Source organism: Phalangium opilio, unplaced genomic scaffold (genome assembly GCF_054372755.1).
Source record: "Phalangium opilio isolate 3A_F unplaced genomic scaffold, DU_Popi_V2 ptg000201l_1, whole genome shotgun sequence".
Classification (NCBI taxonomy): domain Eukaryota; kingdom Metazoa; phylum Arthropoda; class Arachnida; order Opiliones; family Phalangiidae; genus Phalangium; species Phalangium opilio.
Genome location: NW_028324214.1, coordinates 225627 through 238446, shown reverse-complemented (window position 1 = coordinate 238446; position 12820 = coordinate 225627). Strand labels below are relative to the sequence as shown.

Genomic DNA, 12820 nt, shown 5'->3' with positions numbered 1-12820 from the left:
GGACTTGCTCAACCAAGTCTTAATTCTATTATTGAAAAGCGGTACAAAAGCACACGCTCCGATACCGGGAATCGAACCCGGGCCTTCTGGGTGAGAGCCAGATATCCTAGCCACTAGACCATATCGGTCTGGTTGTAACAACCCAAAATATTATTCCTATAAATGTGTCTTTAAATTTATTCATCAAAAGCGGTACAAAAGCACTCGCTCCGATACCGGGAATCGAACCCGGGCCTTCTGGGTGAGAGCCAGATATCCTAGCCACTAGACCATATCGGACTTGCTTAACCAAGTCTTAATTCTATTCATAAACCAATATCCTTAAGTCTATTCTTGAAAAGCGGTACAAAAGCACTCGCTCCGATACCGGGAATCGAACCCGGTCCTTCTGGGTGAGAGCCAGATATCCTAGCCACTAGACCATATCGGACTTGCTTAAACAAGTCTTAATTCTATTCATAAACCTATATCCTTAATTCTATTCTTGAAAAGCGGTACAAAACCACGTGCTCCGATACCGGGAATCGAACTCGGGCCTTCAGGGTGAAAGTCAGGTATCCTAGAAACTAGACCATATCGTACTTGATCAACCAAGTCTTAATTCTATTCTTGAAAAGCGGTACAAAAGCACTCGCTCCGATACCGGGAATCGAACCCGGGCCTTCTGGGTGGAAGCCAGATATCCTAGCCACTAGACCATATCGGACTTTTCAACCAAGTCTTAATTCTATTCATAAACCTATATCCTTAAGTCTATTCTTGAAAAGCGGTACAAAAGCACTCGCTCCGATACCGGGAATCGAACCCGGTCCTTCTGGGTGAGAGCCAGATATCCTAGCCACTAGACCATATCGGACTTGCTTAAACAAGTCTTAATTCTATTCATAAACCTATATCCTTAATTCTATTCTTGAAAAGCGGTACAAAACCACGTGCTCCGATACCGGGAATCGAACTCGGGCCTTCTGGGTGAAAGTCAGGTATCCTAGAAACTAGACCATATCGTACTTGATCAACCAAGTCTTAATTCTATTATTGAAAAGCGGTACAAAAGCACTCGCTCCGATACCGGGAATCGAACCCGGGCCTTCTGGGTGAGAGCCAGATATCCTAGCCACTAGACCATATCGGACTTGCTTAACCAAGTCTTAATTCTAATCATAAACCAATATCCTTAAGTCTATTCTTGAAAAGCGGTACAAAAGCACTCGCTCCGATACCGGGAATCGAACCCGGGCCTTCTGGGTGAGAGCCAGATATCCTAGCCACTAGACCATATCGGACTTGCTTAAACAAGTCTTAATTCTATTCATAAACCTATATCCTTTATTCTATTCTTGAAAAGCGGTACAAAACCACGTGCTCCGATACCGGGAATCGAACCCAGGCCTTCTGGATGAAAGTCAGGTATCCTAGCGACTAGACCATATCAGACTTGCTTAACCAAGTCTTAATTCTATTACTAAACCTATATCCTTAAGTCTATTCTTGAAAAGCGGTACAAAAGCACTAGCTCCGATACCGGGAATCGAACCCGGTCCTTCTGGGTGAGAGCCAGATATCCTAGCCACTAGACCATATCGGACTTGCTTAAACAAGTCTTAATTCTATTCATAAACCTATATCCTTAAGTCTATTCTTGAAAAGCGGTACGAAACCACGTGCTCCGATACCGGGAATCGAACTCGGGCCTTCTGGGTGAAAGTCAGGTATCCTAGAAACTAGACCATATCGTACTTGATCAACCAAGTCTTAATTCTATTCTTGAAAAGCGGTACAAAAGCACCCGCTCCGATACCAAGATCGAACCCGGGCCTTCTGGGTGAAAGCCAGATATCCTAGCCACTAGACCATATCGGACTTTTTCAACCAAATCTTAATTCTATTCATAAACCTATATTTTTAAGTCTATTCTTGAAAAGCGGTACAAAAGCACTCTCTCCGATAGCGAGAATCGAACCCGTGCCTTCTGGGTAAAAGCCAGGTATCCTAGCCTATAGACCATATCGGACTTGCTCAACCAAGTCTTAATTCTATTATTGAAAAGCGGTACAAAAGCACACGCTCCGATACCGGGAATCGAACCCGGGCCTTCTGGGTGAGAGCCAGATATCCTAGCCACTAGACCATATCGGTCTGGTTGTAACAACCCAAAATATTATTCCTATAAATGTGTCTTTAAGTTTATTCATCAAAAGCGGTACAAAAGCACTCACTCCGATACCGAGAATCGAACCCGCCCTTCTGCGTGACAGCCAGATATCCTAGCCACTAGACCAAGTCTTAATTTTATTCATAAACCTATATCCTTAAGTCTATTCTTGAAAAGCGGTACAAAAGCACTCGCTCCGATACCGGGAATCGAACCCGTGCCTTCTGGGTGAGAGCCAGATATCCTAGCCACTAGACCATATCGGACTTTCTTAAACGAGTCTTAATTCTATTCATAAACCAATATCGTTAAGTCTATTCTTGAAAAGCGGTACAAAAGCACTCGCTCCGATACCGGCAATCGAACCCGGTCCTTCTGGGTGAGAGCCAGATATCCTAGCCACTAGACCATATCGGACTTGCTTAAACAAGTCTTAATTCTATTCATAAACCTATATCCTTAATTCTATTCTTGAAAAGCGGTACAAAACCACGTGCTCCGATACCGGGAATCGAACTCGGGCCTTCTGGGTGAAAGTCAGGTATCCTAGAAACTAGACCATATCGTACTTGATCAACCAAGTCTTAATTCTATTCTTGAAAAGCGGTACAAAAGCACTCGCTCCGATACCGGGAATTGAACCCGGGCCTTCTAGGTGAAAGCCAGATATCCTAGCCACTAGACCATATCGGACTTTTTCAACCAAGTCTTAATTCTAATCATAAACCAATATCCTTAAGTCTATTCTTGAAAAGCGGTACAAAAGCACTCGCTCCGATACCGGGAATCGAACCCGGGCCTTCTGGGTGAGAGCCAGATATCCTAGCCACTAGACCATATCGGACTTGCTTAAACAAGTCTTAATTCTATTCATAAACCTATATCCTTTATTCTATTCTTGAAAAGCGGTACAAAACCACGTGCTCCGATACCGGGAATCGAACCCAGGCCTTCTGGATGAAAGTCAGGTATCCTAGCGACTAGACCATATCAGACTTGCTTAACCAAGTCTTAATTCTATTACTAAACCTATATCCTTAAGTCTATTCTTGAAAAGCGGTACAAAAGCACTAGCTCCGATACCGGGAATCGAACCCGGTCCTTCTGGGTGAGAGCCAGATATCCTAGCCACTAGACCATATCGGACTTGCTTAAACAAGTCTTAATTCTATTCATAAACCTATATCCTTAAGTCTATTCTTGAAAAGCGGTACGAAACCACGTGCTCCGATACCGGGAATCGAACTCGGGCCTTCTGGGTGAAAGTCAGGTATCCTAGAAACTAGACCATATCGTACTTGATCAACCAAGTCTTAATTCTATTCTTGAAAAGCGGTACAAAAGCACCCGCTCCGATACCAAGATCGAACCCGGGCCTTCTGGGTGAAAGCCAGATATCCTAGCCACTAGACCATATCGGACTTTTTCAACCAAGTCTTAATTCTATTCATAAACCTATATTTTTAAGTCTATTCTTGAAAAGCGGTACAAAAGCACTCTCTCCGATAGCGAGAATCGAACCCGTGCCTTCTGGGTAAAAGCCAGGTATCCTAGCCTATAGACCATATCGGACTTGCTCAACCAAGTCTTAATTCTATTATTGAAAAGCGGTACAAAAGCACACGCTCCGATACCGGGAATCGAACCCGGGCCTTCTGGGTGAGAGCCAGATATCCTAGCCACTAGACCATATCGGTCTGGTTGTAACAACCCAAAATATTATTCCTATAAATGTGTCTTTAAGTTTATTCATCAAAAGCGGTACAAAAGCACTCACTCCGATACCGAGAATCGAACCCGCCCTTCTGCGTGACAGCCAGATATCCTAGCCACTAGACCAAGTCTTAATTTTATTCATAAACCTATATCCTTAAGTCTATTCTTGAAAAGCGGTACAAAAGCACTCGCTCCGATACCGGGAATCGAACCCGGGCCTTCTGCGTGACAGCCAGATATCCTAGCCACTAGACCAAGTCTTAATTTTATTCATAAACCTATATCCTTAAGTCTATTCTTGAAAAGCGGTACAAAAGCACTCGCTCCGATACCGGGAATCGAACCCGTGCCTTCTGGGTGAGAGCCAGATATCCTAGCCACTAGACCATATCGGACTTTCTTAAACGAGTCTTAATTCTATTCATAAACCAATATCGTTAAGTCTATTCTTGAAAAGCGGTACAAAAGCACTCGCTCCGATACCGGCAATCGAACACGGTCCTTCTGGGTGAGAGCCAGATATCCTAGCCACTAGACCATATCGGACTTGCTTAAACAAGTCTTAATTCTATTCATAAACCTATATCCTTAATTCTATTCTTGAAAAGCGGTACAAAACCACGTGCTCCGATACCGGGAATCGAACTCGGGCCTTCTGGGTGAAAGTCAGGTATCCTAGAAACTAGACCATATCGTACTTGATCAACCAAGTCTTAATTCTATTCTTGAAAAGCGGTACAAAAGCACTCGCTCCGATACCGGGAATTGAACCCGGGCCTTCTAGGTGAAAGCCAGATATCCTAGCCACTAGACCATATCGGACTTTTTCAACCAAGTCTTAATTCTATTCATAAACCTATATCCTTAAGTCTATTCTTGAAAAGCGGTACAAAAGCACTCGCTCCGATACCGGGAAGCGAACCCGAGCCTACTGGATGAGAGCCAGATATCCTAGCCACTAGACCATATCTGACTGGTCGGAACAACCCAAAATATTATTCCTATAAATGTGTCTTTAAGTTTATTCATCAAAAGCGGTACAAAAGCACTCACTCCGATACCGGGAAGCGAACCCGCCCTTCTGCGTGACAGCCAGATATCCTAGCCACTAGACCATATCGGACTTGCTTAACCAAGTCTTAATTCTATTCATAAACCAATATCCTTAAGTCTATTCTTGAAAAGCGGTACAAAAGCACTCGCTCGATACCGGGAATCGAACCCGGGCCTTTTGGGTGAGAGCCAGATATCCTAGCCACTAGACCATATCGGACTTGCATAAACAAGTCTTAATTCTATTCATAAACCGATATCGTTAAGTCTATTCTTCAAAAGCGGTACAAAAGCACTCTCTCCGATAGCGGGAATCGAACCCGTGCCTTCTGGGTAAAAGCCAGCTATCCTAGCCTATAGACCATATCGGACTTGCTCAACCAAGTCTTAATTCTATTATTGAAAAGCGGTACAAAAGCACACGCTCCGATACCGGGAATCGAACCCGGGCCTTCTGGGTGAGAGCCAGATATCCTAGCCACTAGACCATATCGGTCTGGTTGTAACAACCCAAAATATTATTCCTATAAATGTGTCTTTAAGTTTATTCATCAAAAGCGGTACAAAAGCACTCACTCCGATACCGGGAATCGAACCCGCCCTTCTGCGTGACAGCCAGATATCCTAGCCACTAGACCAAGTCTTAATTCTATTCATAAACCTATATCCTTAAGTCTATTCTTGAAAAGCGGTACAAAAGCACTCGCTCCGATACCGGGAATCGAACCCGTGCCTTCTGTGTGAGAGCCAGATATCCTAGCCACTAGACCATATCGGACTTGCTTAAACAAGTCTTAATTCTATTCATAAACCAATATCGTTAAGTCTATTCTTGAAAAGCGGTACAAAAGCACTCGCTCCGATACCGGGAATCGAACCCGGGCCTTCTGGGTGAGAGCCAGATATCCTAGCCACTAGACCATATCGGACTTGCTTAACCAAGTCTTAATTCTATTCATAAACCTATATCCTTTAGTCTATTCTTGAAAAGCGGTACAAAAGCACTCGCACCGATACCGGGAATCGAACCCGGGCTTTCTGGGTGAGAGCCAGTTATCCTAGAAACTAGACCATATCGTACTTGATCAACCAAGTCTTAATTCTATTCTTGAAAAGCGGTACAAAAGCACTCGCTCCGATACCGGGAATTGAACCCGGGCCTTCTAGGTGAAAGCCAGATATCCTAGCCACTAGACCATATCGGACTTTTTCAACCAAGTCTTAATTCTAATCATAAACCAATATCCTTAAGTCTATTCTTGAAAAGCGGTACAAAAGCACTCGCTCCGATACCGGGAATCGAACCCGGGCCTTCTGGGTGAGAGCCAGATATCCTAGCCACTAGACCATATCGGACTTGCTTAAACAAGTCTTAATTCTATTCATAAACCTATATCCTTTATTCTATTCTTGAAAAGCGGTACAAAACCACGTGCTCCGATACCGGGAATCGAACCCAGGCCTTCTGGATGAAAGTCAGGTATCCTAGCGACTAGACCATATCAGACTTGCTTAACCAAGTCTTAATTCTATTACTAAACCTATATCCTTAAGTCTATTCTTGAAAAGCGGTACAAAAGCACTAGCTCCGATACCGGGAATCGAACCCGGTCCTTCTGGGTGAGAGCCAGATATCCTAGCCACTAGACCATATCGGACTTGCTTAAACAAGTCTTAATTCTATTCATAAACCTATATCCTTAAGTCTATTCTTGAAAAGCGGTACGAAACCACGTGCTCCGATACCGGGAATCGAACTCGGGCCTTCTGGGTGAAAGTCAGGTATCCTAGAAACTAGACCATATCGTACTTGATCAACCAAGTCTTAATTCTATTCTTGAAAAGCGGTACAAAAGCACCCGCTCCGATACCAAGATCGAACCCGGGCCTTCTGGGTGAAAGCCAGATATCCTAGCCACTAGACCATATCGGACTTTTTCAACCAAGTCTTAATTCTATTCATAAACCTATATTTTTAAGTCTATTCTTGAAAAGCGGTACAAAAGCACTCTCTCCGATAGCGAGAATCGAACCCGTGCCTTCTGGGTAAAAGCCAGGTATCCTAGCCTATAGACCATATCGGACTTGCTCAACCAAGTCTTAATTCTATTATTGAAAAGCGGTACAAAAGCACACGCTCCGATACCGGGAATCGAACCCGGGCCTTCTGGGTGAGAGCCAGATATCCTAGCCACTAGACCATATCGGTCTGGTTGTAACAACCCAAAATATTATTCCTATAAATGTGTCTTTAAGTTTATTCATCAAAAGCGGTACAAAAGCACTCACTCCGATACCGAGAATCGAACCCGCCCTTCTGCGTGACAGCCAGATATCCTAGCCACTAGACCAAGTCTTAATTTTATTCATAAACCTATATCCTTAAGTCTATTCTTGAAAAGCGGTACAAAAGCACTCGCTCCGATACCGGGAATCGAACCCGGGCCTTCTGCGTGACAGCCAGATATCCTAGCCACTAGACCAAGTCTTAATTTTATTCATAAACCTATATCCTTAAGTCTATTCTTGAAAAGCGGTACAAAAGCACTCGCTCCGATACCGGGAATCGAACCCGTGCCTTCTGGGTGAGAGCCAGATATCCTAGCCACTAGACCATATCGGACTTTCTTAAACGAGTCTTAATTCTATTCATAAACCAATATCGTTAAGTCTATTCTTGAAAAGCGGTACAAAAGCACTCGCTCCGATACCGGCAATCGAACACGGTCCTTCTGGGTGAGAGCCAGATATCCTAGCCACTAGACCATATCGGACTTGCTTAAACAAGTCTTAATTCTATTCATAAACCTATATCCTTAATTCTATTCTTGAAAAGCGGTACAAAACCACGTGCTCCGATACCGGGAATCGAACTCGGGCCTTCTGGGTGAAAGTCAGGTATCCTAGAAACTAGACCATATCGTACTTGATCAACCAAGTCTTAATTCTATTCTTGAAAAGCGGTACAAAAGCACTCGCTCCGATACCGGGAATTGAACCCGGGCCTTCTAGGTGAAAGCCAGATATCCTAGCCACTAGACCATATCGGACTTTTTCAACCAAGTCTTAATTCTATTCATAAACCTATATCCTTAAGTCTATTCTTGAAAAGCGGTACAAAAGCACTCGCTCCGATACCGGGAAGCGAACCCGAGCCTACTGGATGAGAGCCAGATATCCTAGCCACTAGACCATATCTGACTGGTCGGAACAACCCAAAATATTATTCCTATAAATGTGTCTTTAAGTTTATTCATCAAAAGCGGTACAAAAGCACTCACTCCGATACCGGGAAGCGAACCCGCCCTTCTGCGTGACAGCCAGATATCCTAGCCACTAGACCATATCGGACTTGCTTAACCAAGTCTTAATTCTATTCATAAACCAATATCCTTAAGTCTATTCTTGAAAAGCGGTACAAAAGCACTCGCTCCGATACCGGGAATCGAACCCGGGCCTTTTGGGTGAGAGCCAGATATCCTAGCCACTAGACCATATCGGACTTGCATAAACAAGTCTTAATTCTATTCATAAACCGATATCGTTAAGTCTATTCTTCAAAAGCGGTACAAAAGCACTCTCTCCGATAGCGGGAATCGAACCCGTGCCTTCTGGGTAAAAGCCAGCTATCCTAGCCTATAGACCATATCGGACTTGCTCAACCAAGTCTTAATTCTATTATTGAAAAGCGGTACAAAAGCACACGCTCCGATACCGGGAATCGAACCCGGGCCTTCTGGGTGAGAGCCAGATATCCTAGCCACTAGACCATATCGGTCTGGTTGTAACAACCCAAAATATTATTCCTATAAATGTGTCTTTAAGTTTATTCATCAAAAGCGGTACAAAAGCACTCACTCCGATACCGGGAATCGAACCCGCCCTTCTGCGTGACAGCCAGATATCCTAGCCACTAGACCAAGTCTTAATTCTATTCATAAACCTATATCCTTAAGTCTATTCTTGAAAAGCGGTACAAAAGCACTCGCTCCGATACCGGGAATCGAACCCGTGCCTTCTGTGTGAGAGCCAGATATCCTAGCCACTAGACCATATCGGACTTGCTTAAACAAGTCTTAATTCTATTCATAAACCAATATCGTTAAGTCTATTCTTGAAAAGCGGTACAAAAGCACTCGCTCCGATACCGGGAATCGAACCCGGGCCTTCTGGGTGAGAGCCAGATATCCTAGCCACTAGACCATATCGGACTTGCTTAACCAAGTCTTAATTCTATTCATAAACCTATATCCTTTAGTCTATTCTTGAAAAGCGGTACAAAACCACGTGCTCGGATACCGAGAATCGAACCCGGGCCTTCTGGGTGAAAGTCAGGTATCCTAGCGACTAGACCATATCGGACTTGCTTAACCAAGTCTTAATTCTATTCATAAAATAATATCCTTAATTCTATTCTTGAAAAGCGGTACAAAACCACGTGCTCCGATACCGGGAATCGAACTCGGGCCTTCTGGGTAAAATCCAGGTATCCTAGCCTATAGACCATATCGGACTTGCTCAACCAAGTCTTAATTCTATTATTGAAAAGCGGTACAAAAGCACACGCTCCGATACCGGGAATCGAACCCGGGCCTTCTGGGTGAGAGCCAGATATCCTAGCCACTAGACCATATCGGTCTGGTTGTAACAACCCAAAATATTATTCCTATAAATGTGTCTTTAAATTTATTCATCAAAAGCGGTACAAAAGCACTCGCTCCGATACCGGGAATCGAACCCGGGCCTTCTGGGTGAGAGCCAGATATCCTAGCCACTAGACCATATCGGACTTGCTTAACCAAGTCTTAATTCTATTCATAAACCAATATCCTTAAGTCTATTCTTGAAAAGCGGTACAAAAGCACTCGCTCCGATACCGGGAATCGAACCCGGTCCTTCTGGGTGAGAGCCAGATATCCTAGCCACTAGACCATATCGGACTTGCTTAAACAAGTCTTAATTCTATTCATAAACCTATATCCTTAATTCTATTCTTGAAAAGCGGTACAAAACCACGTGCTCCGATACCGGGAATCGAACTCGGGCCTTCAGGGTGAAAGTCAGGTATCCTAGAAACTAGACCATATCGTACTTGATCAACCAAGTCTTAATTCTATTCTTGAAAAGCGGTACAAAAGCACTCGCTCCGATACCGGGAATCGAACCCGGGCCTTCTGGGTGGAAGCCAGATATCCTAGCCACTAGACCATATCGGACTTTTCAACCAAGTCTTAATTCTATTCATAAACCTATATCCTTAAGTCTATTCTTGAAAAGCGGTACAAAAGCACTCGCTCCGATACCGGGAATCGAACCCGGTCCTTCTGGGTGAGAGCCAGATATCCTAGCCACTAGACCATATCGGACTTGCTTAAACAAGTCTTAATTCTATTCATAAACCTATATCCTTAATTCTATTCTTGAAAAGCGGTACAAAACCACGTGCTCCGATACCGGGAATCGAACTCGGGCCTTCTGGGTGAAAGTCAGGTATCCTAGAAACTAGACCATATCGTACTTGATCAACCAAGTCTTAATTCTATTATTGAAAAGCGGTACAAAAGCACTCGCTCCGATACCGGGAATCGAACCCGGGCCTTCTGGGTGAGAGCCAGATATCCTAGCCACTAGACCATATCGGACTTGCTTAACCAAGTCTTAATTCTAATCATAAACCAATATCCTTAAGTCTATTCTTGAAAAGCGGTACAAAAGCACTCGCTCCGATACCGGGAATCGAACCCGGGCCTTCTGGGTGAGAGCCAGATATCCTAGCCACTAGACCATATCGGACTTGCTTAAACAAGTCTTAATTCTATTCATAAACCTATATCCTTTATTCTATTCTTGAAAAGCGGTACAAAACCACGTGCTCCGATACCGGGAATCGAACCCAGGCCTTCTGGATGAAAGTCAGGTATCCTAGCGACTAGACCATATCAGACTTGCTTAACCAAGTCTTAATTCTATTACTAAACCTATATCCTTAAGTCTATTCTTGAAAAGCGGTACAAAAGCACTAGCTCCGATACCGGGAATCGAACCCGGTCCTTCTGGGTGAGAGCCAGATATCCTAGCCACTAGACCATATCGGACTTGCTTAAACAAGTCTTAATTCTATTCATAAACCTATATCCTTAAGTCTATTCTTGAAAAGCGGTACGAAACCACGTGCTCCGATACCGGGAATCGAACTCGGGCCTTCTGGGTGAAAGTCAGGTATCCTAGAAACTAGACCATATCGTACTTGATCAACCAAGTCTTAATTCTATTCTTGAAAAGCGGTACAAAAGCACCCGCTCCGATACCAAGATCGAACCCGGGCCTTCTGGGTGAAAGCCAGATATCCTAGCCACTAGACCATATCGGACTTTTTCAACCAAATCTTAATTCTATTCATAAACCTATATTTTTAAGTCTATTCTTGAAAAGCGGTACAAAAGCACTCTCTCCGATAGCGAGAATCGAACCCGTGCCTTCTGGGTAAAAGCCAGGTATCCTAGCCTATAGACCATATCGGACTTGCTCAACCAAGTCTTAATTCTATTATTGAAAAGCGGTACAAAAGCACACGCTCCGATACCGGGAATCGAACCCGGGCCTTCTGGGTGAGAGCCAGATATCCTAGCCACTAGACCATATCGGTCTGGTTGTAACAACCCAAAATATTATTCCTATAAATGTGTCTTTAAGTTTATTCATCAAAAGCGGTACAAAAGCACTCACTCCGATACCGAGAATCGAACCCGCCCTTCTGCGTGACAGCCAGATATCCTAGCCACTAGACCAAGTCTTAATTTTATTCATAAACCTATATCCTTAAGTCTATTCTTGAAAAGCGGTACAAAAGCACTCGCTCCGATACCGGGAATCGAACCCGTGCCTTCTGGGTGAGAGCCAGATATCCTAGCCACTAGACCATATCGGACTTTCTTAAACGAGTCTTAATTCTATTCATAAACCAATATCGTTAAGTCTATTCTTGAAAAGCGGTACAAAAGCACTCGCTCCGATACCGGCAATCGAACCCGGTCCTTCTGGGTGAGAGCCAGATATCCTAGCCACTAGACCATATCGGACTTGCTTAAACAAGTCTTAATTCTATTCATAAACCTATATCCTTAATTCTATTCTTGAAAAGCGGTACAAAACCACGTGCTCCGATACCGGGAATCGAACTCGGGCCTTCTGGGTGAAAGTCAGGTATCCTAGAAACTAGACCATATCGTACTTGATCAACCAAGTCTTAATTCTATTCTTGAAAAGCGGTACAAAAGCACTCGCTCCGATACCGGGAATTGAACCCGGGCCTTCTAGGTGAAAGCCAGATATCCTAGCCACTAGACCATATCGGACTTTTTCAACCAAGTCTTAATTCTAATCATAAACCAATATCCTTAAGTCTATTCTTGAAAAGCGGTACAAAAGCACTCGCTCCGATACCGGGAATCGAACCCGGGCCTTCTGGGTGAGAGCCAGATATCCTAGCCACTAGACCATATCGGACTTGCTTAAACAAGTCTTAATTCTATTCATAAACCTATATCCTTTATTCTATTCTTGAAAAGCGGTACAAAACCACGTGCTCCGATACCGGGAATCGAACCCAGGCCTTCTGGATGAAAGTCAGGTATCCTAGCGACTAGACCATATCAGACTTGCTTAACCAAGTCTTAATTCTATTACTAAACCTATATCCTTAAGTCTATTCTTGAAAAGCGGTACAAAAGCACTAGCTCCGATACCGGGAATCGAACCCGGTCCTTCTGGGTGAGAGCCAGATATCCTAGCCACTAGACCATATCGGACTTGCTTAAACAAGTCTTAATTCTATTCATAAACCTATATCCTTAAGTCTATTCTTGAAAAGCGGTACGAAACCACGTGCTCCGATACCGG

General features: G+C 43.8%; 42 non-coding genes across 42 annotated transcripts; all 42 read right to left on the bottom strand.

The window, feature by feature from the left end:
- Positions 1-56: 56 nt before the first annotated feature.
- TRNAE-CUC (transfer RNA glutamic acid (anticodon CUC)) lies at positions 57-128 on the bottom strand. Its single transcript has one exon. It is a non-coding gene; the product is annotated as a tRNA-Glu (tRNA).
- Positions 129-207: 79 nt separating this feature from the next.
- TRNAE-CUC (transfer RNA glutamic acid (anticodon CUC)) lies at positions 208-279 on the bottom strand. Its single transcript has one exon. It is a non-coding gene; the product is annotated as a tRNA-Glu (tRNA).
- A 79-nt stretch (positions 280-358) lies between these two features.
- On the bottom strand, positions 359-430 carry TRNAE-CUC (transfer RNA glutamic acid (anticodon CUC)). Its single transcript has one exon. It is a non-coding gene; the product is annotated as a tRNA-Glu (tRNA).
- Positions 431-634: 204 nt separating this feature from the next.
- TRNAG-UCC (transfer RNA glycine (anticodon UCC)) lies at positions 635-706 on the bottom strand. The gene has a single exon. It is a non-coding gene; the product is annotated as a tRNA-Gly (tRNA).
- Positions 707-784: 78 nt separating this feature from the next.
- On the bottom strand, positions 785-856 carry TRNAE-CUC (transfer RNA glutamic acid (anticodon CUC)). Its single transcript has one exon. It is a non-coding gene; the product is annotated as a tRNA-Glu (tRNA).
- A 204-nt stretch (positions 857-1060) lies between these two features.
- On the bottom strand, positions 1061-1132 carry TRNAE-CUC (transfer RNA glutamic acid (anticodon CUC)). Its single transcript has one exon. It is a non-coding gene; the product is annotated as a tRNA-Glu (tRNA).
- Positions 1133-1211: 79 nt separating this feature from the next.
- TRNAE-CUC (transfer RNA glutamic acid (anticodon CUC)) lies at positions 1212-1283 on the bottom strand. The gene has a single exon. It is a non-coding gene; the product is annotated as a tRNA-Glu (tRNA).
- Positions 1284-1513: 230 nt separating this feature from the next.
- Positions 1514-1585, bottom strand: TRNAE-CUC (transfer RNA glutamic acid (anticodon CUC)). Its single transcript has one exon. It is a non-coding gene; the product is annotated as a tRNA-Glu (tRNA).
- Positions 1586-2064: 479 nt separating this feature from the next.
- TRNAE-CUC (transfer RNA glutamic acid (anticodon CUC)) lies at positions 2065-2136 on the bottom strand. Its single transcript has one exon. It is a non-coding gene; the product is annotated as a tRNA-Glu (tRNA).
- Positions 2137-2346: 210 nt separating this feature from the next.
- On the bottom strand, positions 2347-2418 carry TRNAE-CUC (transfer RNA glutamic acid (anticodon CUC)). Its single transcript has one exon. It is a non-coding gene; the product is annotated as a tRNA-Glu (tRNA).
- A 79-nt stretch (positions 2419-2497) lies between these two features.
- TRNAE-CUC (transfer RNA glutamic acid (anticodon CUC)) lies at positions 2498-2569 on the bottom strand. The gene has a single exon. It is a non-coding gene; the product is annotated as a tRNA-Glu (tRNA).
- Positions 2570-2773: 204 nt separating this feature from the next.
- Positions 2774-2845, bottom strand: TRNAE-UUC (transfer RNA glutamic acid (anticodon UUC)). The gene has a single exon. It is a non-coding gene; the product is annotated as a tRNA-Glu (tRNA).
- A 79-nt stretch (positions 2846-2924) lies between these two features.
- On the bottom strand, positions 2925-2996 carry TRNAE-CUC (transfer RNA glutamic acid (anticodon CUC)). The gene has a single exon. It is a non-coding gene; the product is annotated as a tRNA-Glu (tRNA).
- A 230-nt stretch (positions 2997-3226) lies between these two features.
- TRNAE-CUC (transfer RNA glutamic acid (anticodon CUC)) lies at positions 3227-3298 on the bottom strand. The gene has a single exon. It is a non-coding gene; the product is annotated as a tRNA-Glu (tRNA).
- A 479-nt stretch (positions 3299-3777) lies between these two features.
- Positions 3778-3849, bottom strand: TRNAE-CUC (transfer RNA glutamic acid (anticodon CUC)). Its single transcript has one exon. It is a non-coding gene; the product is annotated as a tRNA-Glu (tRNA).
- A 342-nt stretch (positions 3850-4191) lies between these two features.
- TRNAE-CUC (transfer RNA glutamic acid (anticodon CUC)) lies at positions 4192-4263 on the bottom strand. Its single transcript has one exon. It is a non-coding gene; the product is annotated as a tRNA-Glu (tRNA).
- A 355-nt stretch (positions 4264-4618) lies between these two features.
- TRNAE-UUC (transfer RNA glutamic acid (anticodon UUC)) lies at positions 4619-4690 on the bottom strand. The gene has a single exon. It is a non-coding gene; the product is annotated as a tRNA-Glu (tRNA).
- Positions 4691-5345: 655 nt separating this feature from the next.
- Positions 5346-5417, bottom strand: TRNAE-CUC (transfer RNA glutamic acid (anticodon CUC)). Its single transcript has one exon. It is a non-coding gene; the product is annotated as a tRNA-Glu (tRNA).
- A 361-nt stretch (positions 5418-5778) lies between these two features.
- Positions 5779-5850, bottom strand: TRNAE-CUC (transfer RNA glutamic acid (anticodon CUC)). The gene has a single exon. It is a non-coding gene; the product is annotated as a tRNA-Glu (tRNA).
- Positions 5851-6054: 204 nt separating this feature from the next.
- TRNAE-UUC (transfer RNA glutamic acid (anticodon UUC)) lies at positions 6055-6126 on the bottom strand. Its single transcript has one exon. It is a non-coding gene; the product is annotated as a tRNA-Glu (tRNA).
- Positions 6127-6205: 79 nt separating this feature from the next.
- On the bottom strand, positions 6206-6277 carry TRNAE-CUC (transfer RNA glutamic acid (anticodon CUC)). Its single transcript has one exon. It is a non-coding gene; the product is annotated as a tRNA-Glu (tRNA).
- A 230-nt stretch (positions 6278-6507) lies between these two features.
- TRNAE-CUC (transfer RNA glutamic acid (anticodon CUC)) lies at positions 6508-6579 on the bottom strand. The gene has a single exon. It is a non-coding gene; the product is annotated as a tRNA-Glu (tRNA).
- A 479-nt stretch (positions 6580-7058) lies between these two features.
- On the bottom strand, positions 7059-7130 carry TRNAE-CUC (transfer RNA glutamic acid (anticodon CUC)). Its single transcript has one exon. It is a non-coding gene; the product is annotated as a tRNA-Glu (tRNA).
- A 342-nt stretch (positions 7131-7472) lies between these two features.
- TRNAE-CUC (transfer RNA glutamic acid (anticodon CUC)) lies at positions 7473-7544 on the bottom strand. Its single transcript has one exon. It is a non-coding gene; the product is annotated as a tRNA-Glu (tRNA).
- A 355-nt stretch (positions 7545-7899) lies between these two features.
- Positions 7900-7971, bottom strand: TRNAE-UUC (transfer RNA glutamic acid (anticodon UUC)). The gene has a single exon. It is a non-coding gene; the product is annotated as a tRNA-Glu (tRNA).
- A 380-nt stretch (positions 7972-8351) lies between these two features.
- TRNAE-CUC (transfer RNA glutamic acid (anticodon CUC)) lies at positions 8352-8423 on the bottom strand. The gene has a single exon. It is a non-coding gene; the product is annotated as a tRNA-Glu (tRNA).
- A 204-nt stretch (positions 8424-8627) lies between these two features.
- TRNAE-CUC (transfer RNA glutamic acid (anticodon CUC)) lies at positions 8628-8699 on the bottom strand. The gene has a single exon. It is a non-coding gene; the product is annotated as a tRNA-Glu (tRNA).
- A 361-nt stretch (positions 8700-9060) lies between these two features.
- On the bottom strand, positions 9061-9132 carry TRNAE-CUC (transfer RNA glutamic acid (anticodon CUC)). Its single transcript has one exon. It is a non-coding gene; the product is annotated as a tRNA-Glu (tRNA).
- Positions 9133-9487: 355 nt separating this feature from the next.
- TRNAE-CUC (transfer RNA glutamic acid (anticodon CUC)) lies at positions 9488-9559 on the bottom strand. Its single transcript has one exon. It is a non-coding gene; the product is annotated as a tRNA-Glu (tRNA).
- A 79-nt stretch (positions 9560-9638) lies between these two features.
- On the bottom strand, positions 9639-9710 carry TRNAE-CUC (transfer RNA glutamic acid (anticodon CUC)). The gene has a single exon. It is a non-coding gene; the product is annotated as a tRNA-Glu (tRNA).
- A 79-nt stretch (positions 9711-9789) lies between these two features.
- TRNAE-CUC (transfer RNA glutamic acid (anticodon CUC)) lies at positions 9790-9861 on the bottom strand. The gene has a single exon. It is a non-coding gene; the product is annotated as a tRNA-Glu (tRNA).
- A 204-nt stretch (positions 9862-10065) lies between these two features.
- On the bottom strand, positions 10066-10137 carry TRNAG-UCC (transfer RNA glycine (anticodon UCC)). The gene has a single exon. It is a non-coding gene; the product is annotated as a tRNA-Gly (tRNA).
- A 78-nt stretch (positions 10138-10215) lies between these two features.
- TRNAE-CUC (transfer RNA glutamic acid (anticodon CUC)) lies at positions 10216-10287 on the bottom strand. Its single transcript has one exon. It is a non-coding gene; the product is annotated as a tRNA-Glu (tRNA).
- Positions 10288-10491: 204 nt separating this feature from the next.
- Positions 10492-10563, bottom strand: TRNAE-CUC (transfer RNA glutamic acid (anticodon CUC)). Its single transcript has one exon. It is a non-coding gene; the product is annotated as a tRNA-Glu (tRNA).
- Positions 10564-10642: 79 nt separating this feature from the next.
- On the bottom strand, positions 10643-10714 carry TRNAE-CUC (transfer RNA glutamic acid (anticodon CUC)). The gene has a single exon. It is a non-coding gene; the product is annotated as a tRNA-Glu (tRNA).
- A 230-nt stretch (positions 10715-10944) lies between these two features.
- On the bottom strand, positions 10945-11016 carry TRNAE-CUC (transfer RNA glutamic acid (anticodon CUC)). Its single transcript has one exon. It is a non-coding gene; the product is annotated as a tRNA-Glu (tRNA).
- Positions 11017-11495: 479 nt separating this feature from the next.
- Positions 11496-11567, bottom strand: TRNAE-CUC (transfer RNA glutamic acid (anticodon CUC)). Its single transcript has one exon. It is a non-coding gene; the product is annotated as a tRNA-Glu (tRNA).
- Positions 11568-11777: 210 nt separating this feature from the next.
- TRNAE-CUC (transfer RNA glutamic acid (anticodon CUC)) lies at positions 11778-11849 on the bottom strand. The gene has a single exon. It is a non-coding gene; the product is annotated as a tRNA-Glu (tRNA).
- Positions 11850-11928: 79 nt separating this feature from the next.
- TRNAE-CUC (transfer RNA glutamic acid (anticodon CUC)) lies at positions 11929-12000 on the bottom strand. The gene has a single exon. It is a non-coding gene; the product is annotated as a tRNA-Glu (tRNA).
- A 204-nt stretch (positions 12001-12204) lies between these two features.
- On the bottom strand, positions 12205-12276 carry TRNAE-UUC (transfer RNA glutamic acid (anticodon UUC)). Its single transcript has one exon. It is a non-coding gene; the product is annotated as a tRNA-Glu (tRNA).
- Positions 12277-12355: 79 nt separating this feature from the next.
- On the bottom strand, positions 12356-12427 carry TRNAE-CUC (transfer RNA glutamic acid (anticodon CUC)). The gene has a single exon. It is a non-coding gene; the product is annotated as a tRNA-Glu (tRNA).
- A 230-nt stretch (positions 12428-12657) lies between these two features.
- Positions 12658-12729, bottom strand: TRNAE-CUC (transfer RNA glutamic acid (anticodon CUC)). The gene has a single exon. It is a non-coding gene; the product is annotated as a tRNA-Glu (tRNA).
- Between the last annotated feature and the right edge of the window lie 91 nt (positions 12730-12820).